This window comes from Eubalaena glacialis, chromosome 15 (genome assembly GCF_028564815.1).
Source record: "Eubalaena glacialis isolate mEubGla1 chromosome 15, mEubGla1.1.hap2.+ XY, whole genome shotgun sequence".
NCBI lineage: Eukaryota > Metazoa > Chordata > Mammalia > Artiodactyla > Balaenidae > Eubalaena > Eubalaena glacialis.
In genome coordinates, this window is record NC_083730.1 from 3,958,125 (window position 1) to 3,975,083 (window position 16,959).

General features: G+C 45.6%; 1 pseudogene; it reads right to left on the reverse strand.

Annotated features, from left to right (window-relative positions):
• LOC133075889 (frataxin, mitochondrial-like) overlaps positions 1-2,157 on the reverse strand; it is a 45,988-nt pseudogene extending 43,831 nt beyond the window's left edge.
• Between the last annotated feature and the right edge of the window lie 14,802 nt (positions 2,158-16,959).

Sequence of the window (16,959 nt, forward strand, 5' to 3'; positions counted from 1 at the left end):
GTATTTTTCCTTCAGTTTTCAAAACAACTTTAAATCTCTCTTTTCAAAACAGTGTTAAATGATGTCACTCATTAGCTAGCAGGTGGCTGGGAGTCGAGAACTGTATTGAATTCTCCCATTTCCTGTGTAACTTGAAGCACAGACTAGGTGAAGGTGCCAAGCAGGGGCTCAGCCTGGGACCTCTCGAAGCCTGCCGCTGAGCACCTGGGGCGGCACGTGTGCATGTGTCTCAGTGTCTACGTCAGGACAGGGGTGTCATGGAGGAGATCCAAGCTTGTCTGGACGGGTCTGGACCTGGGACATGGGGCTGCCAGCAGTGACAGAATCGGTACTGCCCAGGGTGTACAAGCAGTGTGTCCCACAACTGAAACAGTGTCAGAGGTCCAGCTGTCCTACTTAGGATGGACCGAAAAAGAGGTTTATAGTATCAGGGAAACAAGAGGGGGAAATCCTGACCTGCGTGTAATCATAGCAGGGGAAAAGAATGTGGCGTGGATCACGCAGTTCTCCTCTTGTTGATGTTCAGCTCAAGTGACAGTTGAGGTGGCAACAATGACAAAGAGCAATCAAAGGGACATTCAGAGAAGGAAATCGTCTTGAGTCCTGTCTGCACGAGCCCAGCAAGGCTAACTCTACACAGAGACAAGGAGGTCCAGCCCCTGCACTGGTGGAAAGTTCTGGACGTCTGCCTACGACCTCGCCAAATCCAAGTGACTGGTGTGGATTTGCCCCTTCTCGTAACATGTGTTCCATCTGCAGGAGGGAACCGTCTATCAGGATTTCATTACGCCAGCGCGCTTTTCTTTGGGTGGGTGGGGGTCATGCCCGGCCATCCCATCACCAGTTTTGCAGCCATTGGGCACCCTTCAATCTCGGCAAAGGCGCATCGCCCCGAGCTGATCCCAGACACGACACATAGCAGCCCAAGCTGTTGAGAGAGCCCAAGTCACAGGGTTAACGTCCTTATGACCCAGTGTTTGGGGGCGTGGACAGCCAAACACAGTGGCATGGAATGCAACACATGATGGATAACATCACGACATTAAAAGTCACTGCAACATTGGGATAATAAGTGAACACGTTGTACAAGATTGTTGTGAAGACCGAGGGAGGAGATGACACACCGTGGAGAGACAGTGACCGGCAGGTAGCAAACACTCAGCAAGTGGGAGTCGCTAAAGCCTTATTATTATTGGCTCCACACATTTGCTCAGCATCGAACAGATTTCAAACCATCTTTATGAGCAGCGCCATATGTGCTACTCACCTTACTCCAGAGAGAGACGGAGAGAGAAGCGGCTGTAATTATGCCCAGTTTCAGGTGAGAGACTGTGATGTCACAGAAGCTGGGTGTTTCGTCCGAGGACAGTATCCAGTGGCAGCCGGCCGGGACTCCAAGGCCCAGGAACTCTATTGTCAGGGCTCTATCGATACCCCAGGCTGCCCTTCCAGAATGGTCAGCACCCACTCTGCTTGTTTCTTGTCACTTTTTCCTTTTAAAATCTCGTGATTTATAAACTCACTAACTGAAGGCGCTGAGGGCATTTCTATTAGGATTGCCTGATTCAGTGGTGACAGCCCAGGTAACGGCAGCAAGGAAACCCACGGGGGACTTGACCCTGCAGTGATCTCTCAACAATTCAAATCGTCCCTTTTCAAGCTCTTCTGTAAGCACTAAAGTGCCCCTGAGATGCATCTTTCTTTCCTGGCTGGGACCCCTAACCCACCCCAGAACTCAGGAGTTTCTCTGGACGCAGGCACAACATCAATAACAAAAATGGTACTGGCTGCTGTCCATGGAATCCTTGCTGTGCCGGGGGGTGGTGTGTGATCAGCCACACTGTTCCCCAATTTAATCCTTACAGGGACCCTCTGCCAGCTAAGGGGGCAGAGCTCGGAGAGCCACTGAGCTGACAAAGGCAGGATGTGAATTAAGGTGGGTTTGATTTTAAACCGAAGCTCGTAGCCACGATGCTGGTCCGTCTCCCTGGGGTTGGGGGCGGGCGGGAACCAGACCCTAAACAGCCCTCTGCCCCCTCCAGTCTTTTGCCCCCCATAGACTCTGCAGAGAGACCAGCGGCCTTTCACCCGCCAGGTCTCGCCTGGCGCCCTGCTCTCTTCAGTGCTCACCACGACGGATTTCCCACCGGGACTCATCCTGTCTTCTTGTCAAGTTTAACTAGTTGAATAGAAACAGATGCAGGAGGTTTGGTTAGTTGAACAGTGACTACACTTTATAGCCACAGAGAAACCTCTGCAGTGGTCTCCAGGGAGAGTCTGCCCCTCTCTGCCCCTCTTCACCCCTCCCTGCGAGCCTGGCCCCTCACCTCCCCATCCTGCAATTTCCATAATTGTCCTTCACACAGCCAACACCTGCTGGTGAGTAGGTGCCAACCATCTGCTGGGCCACAGGGAGAGAGAGAGAACCCTAGCAGTGGCTACCGTCTGATGGGAGGTGTAAACCTTTGTGTTGAAGAGCCCTGGGTACCAGCAAGCCACTAGGGCATCAGAAGCCACCCCAAAACTCAGAGGCTTCATGTTTAAATTCTAACCTATCATTTGTCACAAGTTTATGACTCAGCCGTGCCATTTTGTTGACCCTGGCTGGACTCACTCACCTGCCACCAGCGGATGGCTCGCTGGGGACTGGCCGGTGGGCGTGGCCTTGGCTGGGGCAGCTTAGCCCCTTTGTACGTCCCACACCCTCCAACAAGCCGGTGTCCTCATGAGAGGAGCAAGTGTCCAAGAAAGAAAGTGGAAACACACAAAAATAGCACGTTTCTCAGCTCAGCTTGTGTGGACTCTGTCCCATCGGCCAGGACAAGTTCCATGGCCACGGCCAGCGTTGGTGTGGAAGGGCGCTGGCAACAGCGTGGACACAGAGAGACAGAGAAATGGGGGCCGTGTGACCCCACTACTGGGATGGCGTCCTCTTCCAGCCAACTCAAATCCTGGTGGCTGCCGTTTTAGCCAGTTTCATCCTGAAATAAATCTGTTTTTCTCTCGGAGCCAACACATCAGTTCTGCTCATGTAGAGGCTCCACGGGCAAGCTGGAACATTCTAAGCGGCCAGGGAGACACAAGACGGGTCTCAGGAGAAGCGTGTCCCACGGGGGAATTGGGGAGAGGGTCTAAAAACGCGAAACACACATCCCACTGGAGCTGCGTCTTCTCCAAAGAATGTCACATTTTGAGTGGAAAGGGGAAGAAGAGGGGGAGCCCCAAACCTAACACTCTGAAGTCAGTCATTTTTCTCTCTTGACTAATTAAGCTTAACCAGAATGGTGGACCTGTCAAACTCGGGGAACCTTTTCTGAGAGAAGAAAGGAACCTGCTCTCCAGGTGGGTTTCCCAGTGCTGGCTGGTTCCCACCGCTGTATACACCTGGCATCCATGACAGCACCGTCAAAAATAATAGCTAAAAAACTCACTGTCTGTCACGATGAAATAATTATGTATGGGGCTTTTCTTACACTCGAGATGGATTATATATTTCATTGAGGAAAATATATGTGGCTTTTAAAGAACGTAATGCATTGACGGCACTGCTGAGATTAATAGCGAAATAAAGAATTTTTCAAAAAGTTCTCTGTGAGTGTGTGTGTCTGTGCGCGCGCGAGCGCTTGTGAGCGTGTCACTCATGGAGGGATGGAGGATGTCATTCCTAAGCCGGTTAATTACAAAATGCTTTAGTGTTTTATTACACCCTTATCAGTAATTAATCACCACTTTGATGTAAAGTTCAGCCTCAGAAAAGTATCATGAAATTGTCCTTCGTGTTTGAATGAGGTTTTTTAAGGGTGAATAGAGACTCTGACCGAGATAGGCGTTTACTCCCCTTGGAAACAGGAAACAGGAAAGGGATCAGCCTTGAATGATCATCTTCCACTGGGTCTGTTCCCTTGGGGTGTGGATGGGGCTCAAACAAAAGGAGGCAGGAGATAGAGAGAGAGGAGCAGAGAGAGAAGAGGGAGAGAGAGGGAGAGACAGAGAGACAGACAGACAGACAGAGACAGAGGGAGACAGAGCTCTAAGCCTCCACAGCAACAGGGGTGCCGGGAACTTCCTGGGTGGCATTCTTCAGGTGCAGAGTTTGAATAAAAAAGCAAAACAGGATGCTCCATTCAGTAAATATTATCATTTTTATTCACTCATTAATTAAGTTGCTTAATTGCTGCTGTCAAAAGACTCTTGAGTTTGTGACTGGGGCTGCGGCTTTGATCGGAGCTGTTTTGATCGGAGCTGGGGAGAGAGTGGCATCGCGGGCTCGGATTCCTGGGAAGGAGGCTGGGAGGGAGATGCGGAAGACGCAGGACGGATGCGGCAGGGAAGGCGCTTCTGGGGCCGCGGTCTGTGGTGTGAAGGCTGTAGGAGGATGTTTCCTTTCCACGATTGGTGCCCATCACCGGCATGTGATCACGTCAGTCATTTCTCTGTGCCGATCATTCTTATGCAGAATATTTCCCTCTTTCAATCGAACTTCCCAAGTGGGGCAGACCGGAACAGACCCCGGCCTTGGTGGGCCACACACATGCGTGTCCTCTGTGTCTGTTTCAGAGTATCCCGTCCCTGCGCCACATCCGGGGGCCCCGCGTGCTCGGGCCATGGGTGCAGGGCTCTGCCTGTGTCCTCCCTCGGGGACACATGCGTCCTGCTGAGCCCCAGCCAGCCCCACTCTGCAAACACTCCAGAAATAGCCCACAAAGTGTCTTGGTGCTGACATTTGATTAACGCTCCCTGGCCTTTCCACGCTCAAATATGCTTTATTTGAAATGTTTGAATAACCTTTGAGCACACCCTTCCTAATTTGTCACCCTGCAGACCCCAAAATCATTGGCTAATCCAGCAGCCACGGTGCCTCCTGCCCAGAAAGAGATGGTCCCCTGCCCTCAGACGCCAGGCTTCCCCGAGGGATGTCTCCCCACGTCTACCGCGGGCGTGGGGAAGCCAGGACCAAGGTCACAGATGAGGCTGCTAAGTAAACATGTCTTATACACCTGACCTGCCTGATTCCCCTGGGGAGAGAGCTGCATTCATTCTACAGCGACCCCGTTATCCACGGAGGAACATTCCAAGACCCCCGATGGATGCCTGAAACACGGGGGGTACCAAACCCTATAGATACTCTGTTTTATCCTATACATGAGGACCTATGACAAAGTTTAATTTATACATTAGGCGCAGTAAGAGATGAACACCAATAACTAATAATAAAACAGTGATAACAATATTCTGTAATAAAAGTTATGTGAATGTGGTCTCTCTCTCTTTTTCTCTCTCTGTCAAAATATCTGATTGTGCTGTACTCACCTTCCGAGTGATGGCGTGAAATGACATAGTGCTTCTGTGATGAGATGTAGTGGATGACGTAGACATTGTGATCTAGCGTTAAGCTGCCGTTGACCTTCTGATGGAACTTCAGCGGGAGGATCTACTTTGGGTGACCCTGAATCGTTGAGCCATGACGATGCTGATGGTTGAAGGTCAGGAGCAGACCAGGGCAGTGCTTGGGGATGCTGGGCGGGACAAAGAGAGGCTTCATCGCACTCCTCAGAATGGCCTGCAATTTTAAACTGATGAATTGTTTATTTCTGCAATTTAAAATGGATAATTATTTATTTCCATTTAATATTTTCAGATCAAGGTTAACCTCGGGTACCTGAAACTGCAGAAAGCAAACCCGCAGGTAAGGGGGGAACCACTGTACTTCTCATCTGTGGAATAAGTGTTGTGCTTCAGCTTTTCAGTTATTCAGTGTAGCTACCCCTCCATCCAGTGGAGCCAAGTGTGTGTGTGTTGCGTGTGCGCGTGCATGTATGCATCGCGTGTGCTGTATATGTGCATACGTGTGCAAGCAGCTATACAAGTATGCATGTGTGTTGTGTGTCTGTGTGTATTGGGCATGCGTGTGTTGTATGTTGTGTGTGCACGTGCGTGCATGTGTCTGTTTCCCCAATCTTTTCTCAATGCCCTCGACCGCATGCCTGTCGGGCCCCTTGCTGACAGTCTATCTGGAAACACACTGCCCTGTGGGGAGCTTCACACCAGGAAGGAAAGCCAAGACCAAGAGCAGCATGGCAATGGGCCAGAGGACAAGCAACTTCGCTGATGAGTTTCTTGAATCTTTACTTTCCTGTTAAAATACATTGGACCTCTGACGCCAAAGCCTCGTGAATTTTGTGAGAACAGAAATCCTCATTTTCAGGAGCTGGGCTGCTATGGACTCGGCCTGCAGACCCCAAGAAGTGACTCCTCTCTGTTGCCATGAGGAGTATCTCAGTGCATAAAAATGAAAGAGAGAGAGGAAGGAAGGAAGGAAGGAAGGAAGGAAGGAAGGAAGGAAGGAAGGAGGGAGTGAGAGAGGGAGGGAGGGAGGAGGGAGGGAGGGAGGGAGGGAAGGAGGGAAAGGAGAGAAGGAGGGAAGGAGGGAAGGAAGGAAGGAAGGAAGGAGGGAGGGAGGGAGGGAGGGAAGGAGGGAAAGGAGGGAAGGAGGCAGGGAGGGCGGGAGAGAAAAAGATTAAGAAGTATCTCAATTCACAGCCTCTTTCTCACTCCCTTCACCTTTCTGAGAAATTCTTTTTGCATTTAGGGCAAGGGGACCTGCTTCTGGTCTTCACTGTCTCCATGCAGGAAGATGAGAGATAGTTGTTACAGCTTTCCAACACTTACGAAAAATCTAACATTTTTATTTGGCCTGTCAAACTCAGCTCTGTGAGATACATTTCAATGACTTGAGGATGCATCCGGGCCTACTGATAAGGTGGGATCCTGACCGTGTATCAAATCCATACACGGTGACTGTTGAAAAGAAGCACATGGGTCCTATCATTGGTAGAGAGAAACGCTGAAGTTCACAGACACCTGGAAACCCAGAAGCTCAAATAACAGAACTGGGAACAGAGACAAGGGAGCTGGGAAACGGGGAAGAAACAGAGCTGATGTTCTAACCTGATAATGCAGCAAATTTATGACAAATTAGAAGGAGCCTACACCAGGTTTTCATCATTACACTTCCAATCACATTAAATGATTTAAATGATCTCAAGCTCCTGAAAATAGCAACATGAACATGAAAGTTGATCTGAAACAGAACCACAACCGCACTTTGCTAGTCTATAAAATCTTTTCCAGGAAAAGGGCAAAACCACCAGGGGAAAAATGGTTTTACACCATATTGTGCTTGTCTTGTTACAAACACTCACGTAGATAGTCTTTTCTTGAGTCTAAGATGAGACAAATTCACGCAGATATAAAGAATATTCTGGAACAAGATTCTAAAAAAATCTTAAATTTAACTTTCCAGATCGAAAGACACATTTTCTAAAGAACAAGAACTCTTTGACTAGCAGCTTGTATTCGTTTTCTATTGCTGATATGACAAATTGCCACAAACTCAGTGGTTCAAAGCAGCACAAATGTATCGTCTTACTGTACTACACATCAAAGGCACAACATGAACGAACCTACCTCACTGGGCCAAGATCAAGGTGTCAATAGGGCAGCATTCCTTTCCGGGGGCTCTTGGGAACGATCCATTTCCTTGCCTTTTCAAACTTCTAGACGGTACCCACGTTCCTTGGCTTGTGGCCCCTTCCTTCACCCTCAAAGCCAGCATCGTGGGCTGAGCCCGTCCCCTGCTGCCATCTTTCTGTCTCTCTCTGAGTCTTTCTCTCACTTTTAAGAAACCTCATGACTACCCTAGGCCCACCTGGACAATCTCTCTATTTTAAAGTCAGCAGATCAGCAGCCTTAGTTCCACCTGCCACCTTAAGTGCCCTTTGCTACATAACTTACATAGTCACAGGTTCCAGGATTAAGCGTGGACATCCTTGGGGGGCCGTTACCCTGGGTACCACACTGCTCTTAAGGGATGCCGGAATCAAACAAAGAAGAAAGGCCATCCCAGCAGGCAGGGATGGCCACACTGGGCTGGCCAAGTGCTCTCAAGATACACCATCGAAGACAAAGATGCTCTCTGATCAGATAAGTCTGGGACAAGTGAGGCAATCCTATCCCTTTCTTAGAGGTTTGTATGGTTGCCTGTGGCTTCTGTCACAAAGTACCACAAACCGGGTAGCTTAAAGCAAGAGGAATTTTTTCCTCTCATAGTTCTGGAGGCCAGAAGGCTGAAATCAAGTTGTCAGCAGGGCCGTGCTCCCTCTGAAAGCTATAGGGAGGTTCTTCTAGCCTCTTCTAGCATCTGCTGTTTGTCCTGCAATCTTTGGCTTGTAGCTGCATCACTCCCATCTCCACCTCCACCATCACATGGGCTTCCTCTTCCTGTGTCTCTCTTGGTATCTCTCTCCTCTTCTTATAAGGACACCAGTCAGATTGGATTAGGGCCACTCTCCTCCAGTACAGCTTCATCTTAACTAGCAACACCTACAATAACCCGTTTCCTAAGAAGGTCACATTCACAGGTGCCAGAGATTGGGATTTCGGCACATCTTTTCTATGGGGACAGAATTCAACCCCAAACAAATGACTATTTGAAAACAACACTATTCTAATTAATGAAGTTTATAATTGTTTGAACTGGTGTGTAACACATGAATCTAGAAATATGAAACCATATCTTATATCTATATCAAAATAATCTATTTTAAGTCCTGAGATAGAGTTCAATGATACCACGACTTTTATCCATTCTCAGGACAAATTGTGTCCCCCGTATACCCAATATAACAGAGCAAACAAGTATAAGGTGACAGGAAATATGATCGTAACTTGAGACCTTCAGAGGATGGAAATATACTCATACGTATGAAGTGAGTAAATTGAGAAACGGTCTAGAATCCAGAATCCAGGCACTGTTGGATACCTGTCAGAGATCAATATGTATCAATACACATATGACAATACACAAGGCTCAACAAGTAGCTTCGAAGTGATGGTTTTCTTTTTATTCAAAATTGTCATTTCCTAGAAGCCATAAGGAATTGGACACAGAGTTCTCCTGCGGGCCCTGTACTTCCGGGGCTGAGGCCTCTCAGGCTGGGCCCTGGGGCTCTCAGGACAGTTCCTCCACCCACAGAACTGCTGCAGGTGTAGCCCCGGCCTGGCCTCCACACCCATGACCCCTCTCCCACCTCCACCTGGAGGCTCTCAGGAGACAGGGCCCGACCAGCCCCGCCAGCCGCCGAGGCCTTGACCCCAGCCTCCCGGGTTCACTGGAGCTGCGGCCTCTCCCCTCTCTTGCCCTCCCCTCTGGCAGGGCTTGAAGCCCGAAAGAACTCTCCTTTGTTCTCTTTACCACTGAAGGAAAGCATTTCTTAGGACGAGCTCTAACTGTCTACCTTTAGTGTTTCCGACTCCGGGAGGCCACGCAAAACCAGGCTTTGCAGCAGGTCTTTAGTGACTAGAGGTTAGGGGCCCCCAACGCCCACTAGAGACACCCCTGGCCACTCCTGTGCCTGAGTCCAGGATTGAGGCAGAGATATCACGGGGACGACTGGCTTTCTGGAGAGCGAGGGAGGAGAGCCAGGCGGCAGAGCAGAGCCGGCCTCCCAGCTGGAGGGGAAGCCACGGCCTCCGCGTGGAGGGGACGCCGAGGCCGTCTCGGAAGAACTGTTCCGTTTTAACACCTGCCTTTTCGAAGAGAGGGAAAAGTCATCTAATTTCTCAGCACACTGACATTCAGACCTCTCAAGCCGGGCAGCTCCAAAGGCCGGGTCACCACCCGCTGGGGCAGCGTTGGATCTCTCCTCCAAAGGGGCCTCCCGGCCTCTCCCCCCCGTCCAACCAAGGCCTGGCGGGGAGCTACCCATGGGCTTCCTCCCCAGAAACTCTGGCCGCTCTGGGCCCGTTTTCTTTCCCGAAAACTCTGCGAGACTTGGCAGGTGGCAAGCGTGTTCTGCTCTGTTTTGTGTTCTGGTTTGATGTGTTCTGAGCCGCTTCATCCTGCCAGCTGCCCAGCGTCCGACTGGCCGCCCTGCATCCCACTGGCTGCCCTGCATCCCTCCGGCCGCCCTGCATCCCTCTGCCCGCCCAGGGCCCGTTTATTCAGGTGGGCAGCTGCCTGGTAGCCTCATGCACACGCGTCGAGACACATGGCAGCGGGAGGGGTGAGGCTGGGCGTTTGATGTGGGGCTGGGAGGAGCCGGGCGGGTCAAGAGGCCTCTTCGCCCCTCAGAGGCCCGGTTCACACTTTCATGTTTGTCCGGGGTGAATGGGAGGTCAGGAGGTGAAACGGAGTTCACCCAGAAGTTGACTGATAGCGTTGGGTGTGCGGGAGGGGTTGTCTAGAACCAGGCCCCGGGCTGGGAGGTTGTCCTGCCTGCCAGGAAGCTCCTGGCCGAGGGGCCCCAGTGATGGATGGGCTGGGCCTGCACTCGGGGCCGCACAGCTGTGGGCGGCCAGGCCCCGTGGCGGAAGCCACCACCCAGCCAGCCAGCACCCCCCGGGGCCTGGGAACCCAGCAGGCCCAGCGCCCGCCGGGTAGCAGCACTCTGGGCGCCATTCCTTATTTCTGTATTGGCCGAGGTGGGAGGAAAAATGATCCAGTGACGGCATCCCTGCCTAGGAGAAGATTGCTCGCTTCTGTGGGAGCGAAGGCACCTTTCTGCCTGCGCCACCGAGTGTTGCTAAGGGCAGGGCGATGACTAATCTAGAAATGTCACAGGGAGAGGCCAAGGCAGGCTGACTTAAAAAGTCCTTTTATGTCCAACTTCTGTCTAATCCCTGGAGGAAAACAAAACACAACAAAACAAAACCGTGACTCAGAAAGTTCCAGTTGCACAGAGCCTGGGCTCTTAGAGCCAGGGTCGCTTCTGCGCTTCTGCGTGTGTGTGACCTTGAAAAGAAGGACTTGAAAATTGCTCCAGGGGAGCCTCACACGTGTTTTAAAGAGAACTCCCTGCCCTGGAGACGAGAGGGTGTCTGAAGGGTCTACTCAACCCCACCTCTGCCCCTCCCCATCCTCACCTCCGCGATCACAGCAAAGAATTCAGAATAACGCAGTCCCGAAATTCCCCTAATTGTGGCTACTTCAACTGATGGATCCAGGGTGTCTTTTTTTTTTTTTTTTTTCCAAGCAAAGAGTGTGGCTGGAGCATGAGCACAGAGGTGGGTCTGGTTGATGGGCGGCTCTGAGCCCTGCTCATTTCCGGGCAAGCCTTCCTGGTTTCCAGTCTGCAGCAGCAGCTTCAAACTTCAGCTCACAACGCCATCCTTCGCAGATACACCTTCTCTTCTCTCAGAAATGCAGACAAAGCAAAGGAATACTGCTTAATATCTCCAAAAGCGGGGGGAACGATTCGCTGGCAGACATTTTGCCGAAACCTATTCGAGGCGAGACCTGACCTTAGTCCTAAGGACGCAGGACATGGCAATGTCCCTAGTCCCCGGGCAGGGGGGGCTGTGAGGTCCCCCTCGCCCCTCCCCCCAGCCAGGCGACAGCTGCAAAGGCCATTCTTCCAGGAAAAGCCAAGAGCAGCCAAGGGAGTGTTCTAAGAGTGTATGAAGAGGGGATGAGACTATGAAATAATAAACAATTAAGTTTTCACTTGGCAAAGAAATAAGCGAGGCGCTTCTTCTACGCGGCTCCAACCATTAGCACGCTTGACTCCATTTCAAATGGGCCTTCAAGAGGGCAGCACACTTAGTGTACTTTTAAATTCTGAAGTCCTCAGGAGTTTCTCCAGAAGTCTGAACGCTTTTCAAGTAACTCTACTTGTAAACGATGACCTGACACTGGATTTTTCAGAACAAAGGCAATTTGAACATCTAGATGGATGCAACATTTTTTTTTATTGTAAAAATGCACTCTACTCAGTAAAAGGAAAAAATTGACTGTTAATTAAAAGATCAGACATGAAAGTAACTTAGGGATTAATGTCTGAGAAATATAGAGTCTCTTTTTCTGCTTTTCTGCTTCTACTATTTTCTGCATTTTGAAAACATGCTTTTCAACGAACTTCTTTGGAGCAAGTACTATGTGTTAGACAGTGGAGATAATTAGTACCAGAAATTAGTGGAAAGCAGAACAGAAGTTTTCTGAAAGGACTAATAAAATAGACAGTAAAATAGAGAATATAAAAATATATTACCAACAACAGAAATGGAAAAAGAGGAAAGTTAACAAATAAAGATAATTTTTTAAATCATAACAAAATAAAGTATGCACAGCACCATGCCAATCATTTGAGCATACAGAACAAACAAAATAGATTATTTTTAAGGAAACATGTTACCAAAATTATCCACTAAGGGAAGAGATGGTAAAAAAACAAAAAACAAACAAAAAGACAAACAAAAAAAACTATTATACTAACAATTTTTAAAGGAATTTAAAAGCTTCTCATTTCTACCGTAAAAAGTTTTCAGGCACAGAATTATTTATCGGCTTTCAAGAGACACATAATTCTTTCCATCAGTTAAACTATCTTATACCATAGAAAACTATGGAGAACTTCCCAGACAAATTTGTGAAGCTAAATCTAAAAACAAAATCAGATAAACATAGGAAAAACTGAAAAATATAGTTTTCCCTCACTTATTGATGTAGGTTAAAGAAATTCTAAGTATAGTGAATCCAACAAAATAAAAGAGGATAACACACTATGAAGACGTGGGTTTATTCCACACTACAATTCAAATCTAAGAAGTCTGTTAACATGATTTAGTGCATTAATTATTAAAAAAAGAAATTTCACATAAGCATTTCATCAGATGCAAAAAAAAAAAAAAATAAGAGAGAGAGACAGAGAGAGACTGAATAGAATTTAACAGCTGTTCCTGTTTTTTAATAATGTATCATAAATTAAGACAGAAAGTTTTCAAACAGGCTGGGGAATATATCTTCCAAAACTCACAGAAAACATTTTATACCAAATGATGAAACACTTGAAATATTCCAGTGAAGGTAAGAATATGATAAGAATAACTAAATTCATTTTTTAATATCACTTTGGAATTCCAAATCAATGCAATAAAAACATATTCAGAAGAAAATCATTGGGAAGGAATACATGAAATTATCATTTGTTGCAGATGATTTTTACTATATGTTAAAAAAAGGAATCAAATTAAATGGCTCAGCAAAGTGACTGAATACAAGTTAAAATAAAAATCAGTAGATGTCCTTTTATGCAAGGGACATCAAATTAGAAAATAAAATGAAAGTGAAAATCCAACTTGAAAAGTCAATGGAGGCAATCCAATGGAGGAAATGATGGACCTTTCAATAAATGGTACTGGGACTATTGGATATCTACCTGGGGAAAAAAACTGATTTAGCTATACCCTTCCCTCACACCATACACAAAAATTAATTCAAAATGGATGAAGACCTAAATGTAAGACCTAAGGATATAAATTTTTTTTGAAAAATATAAGTAAATCTTTGTGACATTGGGTTAGGCTAAGAATTCTTAGATAAAACACCAAAAGCATAAATGATAAAAGAGAAAGCTGATAAATTGAACTTAATCAAAATTAAAACCTTTTCATTTCAAAATATACCATTAATAAAGTAAAAAGGCAACACACAGATTGTGAGAAAATATTTACAAATTATACGTCCTAAAAAAGATTTGTATCCCAAGTATATAAAGAACTCTTACACCTCAATACTGTGAAGATAAATAGCCCAGTTGAAAGTAGGCAAAATATTCAAATAAAATTTTTCCCAAAGAAGATATACAAAATGGTCAATAAGTACTGATGAAAAGATGTTTAATACTATTAATCATTAGGTAAATATAAATTCTAACTACAATAAGATACCACTTCACACTCACTAGGATTGCTGTAATCAAAATGTCAGACAACACTAAATTTTGGTGAGAATATGGAGAAATCAGTACATTTATGCATTGCTGGTGTAAATGTAAAATGGTACAGCCACTTTGGAAGACAGTTCGGCAGTCTCCAAAAAAGTTTGACGTCAATTTATCGTATGACACAATAATCCCATTCTCAGGTATCTACTCAAGGAAAATGAAAACATATGTTCACACAAAGACTTGTACACAAGTGTTCATAACAGTATTATTATTCATGACCAAAGAGTGGGAGCAATTGAAACATCCACCAACTGATGAATGGATAAACAGAATGTCATATATCTATACAACAAACACTGTTTGGAAATAAAAAGAAACAGTGTACTGTTCCATGCAGCAACATGGGTGAACCTCAAAAACATGCTAAGTGAAAGAACCCAGTCACAAAAGACCACTTATCGTGTGATTGCATTTATGTGAAAAGTCTAGAAAAGGCAAATCTACAGAGACTGAAAGTAAATTAATGGTGTTGTGGGGCTGAAGCAGAAATGGAGAGTAACTGTAAAAGGGCATGAAAAAATTTACTGGGGTGAAGAAATATTTTAAAGCTGGATCATGGTGATAGTTTCATAATTAGGTAAATATACAAAAGTTGTTGATTTGTATACTTAAAAAAGTGAATTTTATGGTACATAAGTTATACCTCAAAAAAGCTGTTAAATAAGATGGTGGTGGGAGGTCTACTTCAGCTGTGATTGAGTAGCTTGTGGAAGACCAATGATCCCACTGGGAACAAATAGGAAATCTGGATTAATTTTTTTTTAATGCTTATAGGACTTACCAAGGCTACTAGGACTTGAGGGGCCAAGACCCTGGGGAGGAGAGATTCTCAGTGAAAGAAGTGAAAGCTGCATATACCAATTATTGGTGTCAAGCAGGGGGCTGAGAATCCAAGCAGAAGGCTGCAGCTAAAATTCAGAGAATCCAGCAGAAAACTCACAATCTTACTGGGTCGTATCACAATGCTGGAGAGAGAATAATTGGACCCTGGTACTTCCAAGGAAGATTCAGAGTAAAATGTCCAACATCTGGAGGATTTCCCCTCAAGGCATTTACTAAATTCTGGTTTTTTTAAACATTAACTTTTAATTTTTAAATAATTTAGACTCACGGAAAAGTTGAAAAAATCGTGTGGAGAGTTCCCATATACCCTGACCCCAGCCTCTGCAGCAGCATCCATGGCCTCTACCCACTAGATGCCAGTCGTGAGAATTAAAATGTCCACAGACATGGCTAAATGTCCCCTGGGGGAAAGATCGTCCTTGGTTGAAAAGGACTGCTCCAACATGAGCAACTTATTTAAGCATTATGCTGTTGTCAAAACCAGGAAACTAACAGTGGTGTAGACCTATTAACTAAAATACGTATCTTATACAGATTTCCCCCGATGCCCATTTTCTGTTCCAGATTCCAGTCCAGGAATCCCCATTGTGTTTATTTGCTGTTTCTCCCTAAACAACTTCCCTTGGTGATGCTTCCCCAGACTTTCTTTGTCTTTCATGCCATTGATTCATTTGATGAGACCTGGTCAGTTCATTTGTTGAATGTCTCTTGATTTCATTTGTCTGGTGTTTGCTTATGATTAGAGTGAGGTTATGATTTGGGGCAAGAATACCGCAGAAGTGATGTAGTGTCCTTCTCAGTGCATCTTTTCAGGGAGTCATGCCAGAATCTCTTATTACCTGGGGTGTTAACCTTTATCATTGTATAAGGTGCTGTCTACCGTATTTCTCCACTGTAAAATGACAATTTCTCCTTTGTAGTTGGTCAGTACCTTGGGAAGAGCCTTGGAGTATCTGCAAATATTCTGGTTTTTTTTTTACAACTGTTGCCCACTGAGTTCAGTGTCTATCAGTGAGTCCTCCCCACATTAATTAACACCGTGGGGTTCGCCTATCGGTGATTTTGTATTTTCCTCGTTTCTTCTACATTTATTAATTTGAATTATTCTGTAGGGAAGATTTGTCACTTCTCTCCCATTTATTCATTTTTATATCAGCATAGACTAATCAATATTTATTTTATTCTATGGGTTATAATCTACTGCATCATTTTTTATTTTGTTGCTCAAATTATTCTAGCTTTAGCCATTGGGAGTTTTTTCATGTTAGTTCCTGTGCCCTACTGGCATGTTGCCACCATTTTTCAAGATCTTTATTATTTTCCAGATCCACAAGATGTCCCAGGCTCATGTGGCATTTTCCCTGCCCCACCTCTGGATTCCATCATTTTTCCAAGCCATGGCACATTTTATTGCAAACCGTATTTAGAAAACAATATCTGGGCTTTGTAAGTTCATTGCTGTGAGCTGTAATTTCTCCTGAGCCCTCTCAGCAGACAGAGCTAGGAAATATATGTGTATGTACTAACACACATATACATATATGTACACATCTATATTTGTTTCTATATCTAGCTATATATATATATATATTTTATAGTTAAACATCTATTATCTTTTTTTCACATCTTTAGTGGGGTATAATTGCTTTACAATGTCGTGTTGGTTTCTGCTGTACAACAAAGTGAATTGGCTATATGTATACGTATATCCCCATATCCCCTCCCTCTTGAGCCTCCCTCCCACCGTCCCTATCCCACCCCTTTAGGTTGTCACAAAGCATCGAGTTGATCTCTCTGTTATCTAGCTGTATATATTTTAAACCACAAGTTCATACCTCGAATTCCAAATCAAAAACCAGACATTTCATTTTTGTCTTCCTATTTCCTTATTTGTAACTTTTTCTCTCACTTCTCTCTCTCTTTCTTTCTGTAGATGATGAAACCTGGATGATGAAAACCTGGTTCCCATCACCTGCAATATATATACTTATTTGCTCAAACCTAGGATGCACAGAGTAGTTACAGAGTTTCTGTAATACCCCTGGGAGAAGCAAATTTACTAACTGGGGTGTTTTTGTAAGTTCTTTTTATCTTTAGCCTAACATTATAAAGTCAAAATATTATATTGCAAAGTTATTTACATTAGTTCTTTTCTTCTCCATCCCATTCACTGTGGTTTACTTTTTCATTTATAATCCATTGGGTTCATAAGTTACTGTTTGTATCCCATTTGGGGTTTCTCCTTTATCCTGGTTAATAATATGTATTTGTTTATTTATTTATTTATTGGGGGGAGGCGGAATGTGAAACATTACTATGATTCTAAGAGTCA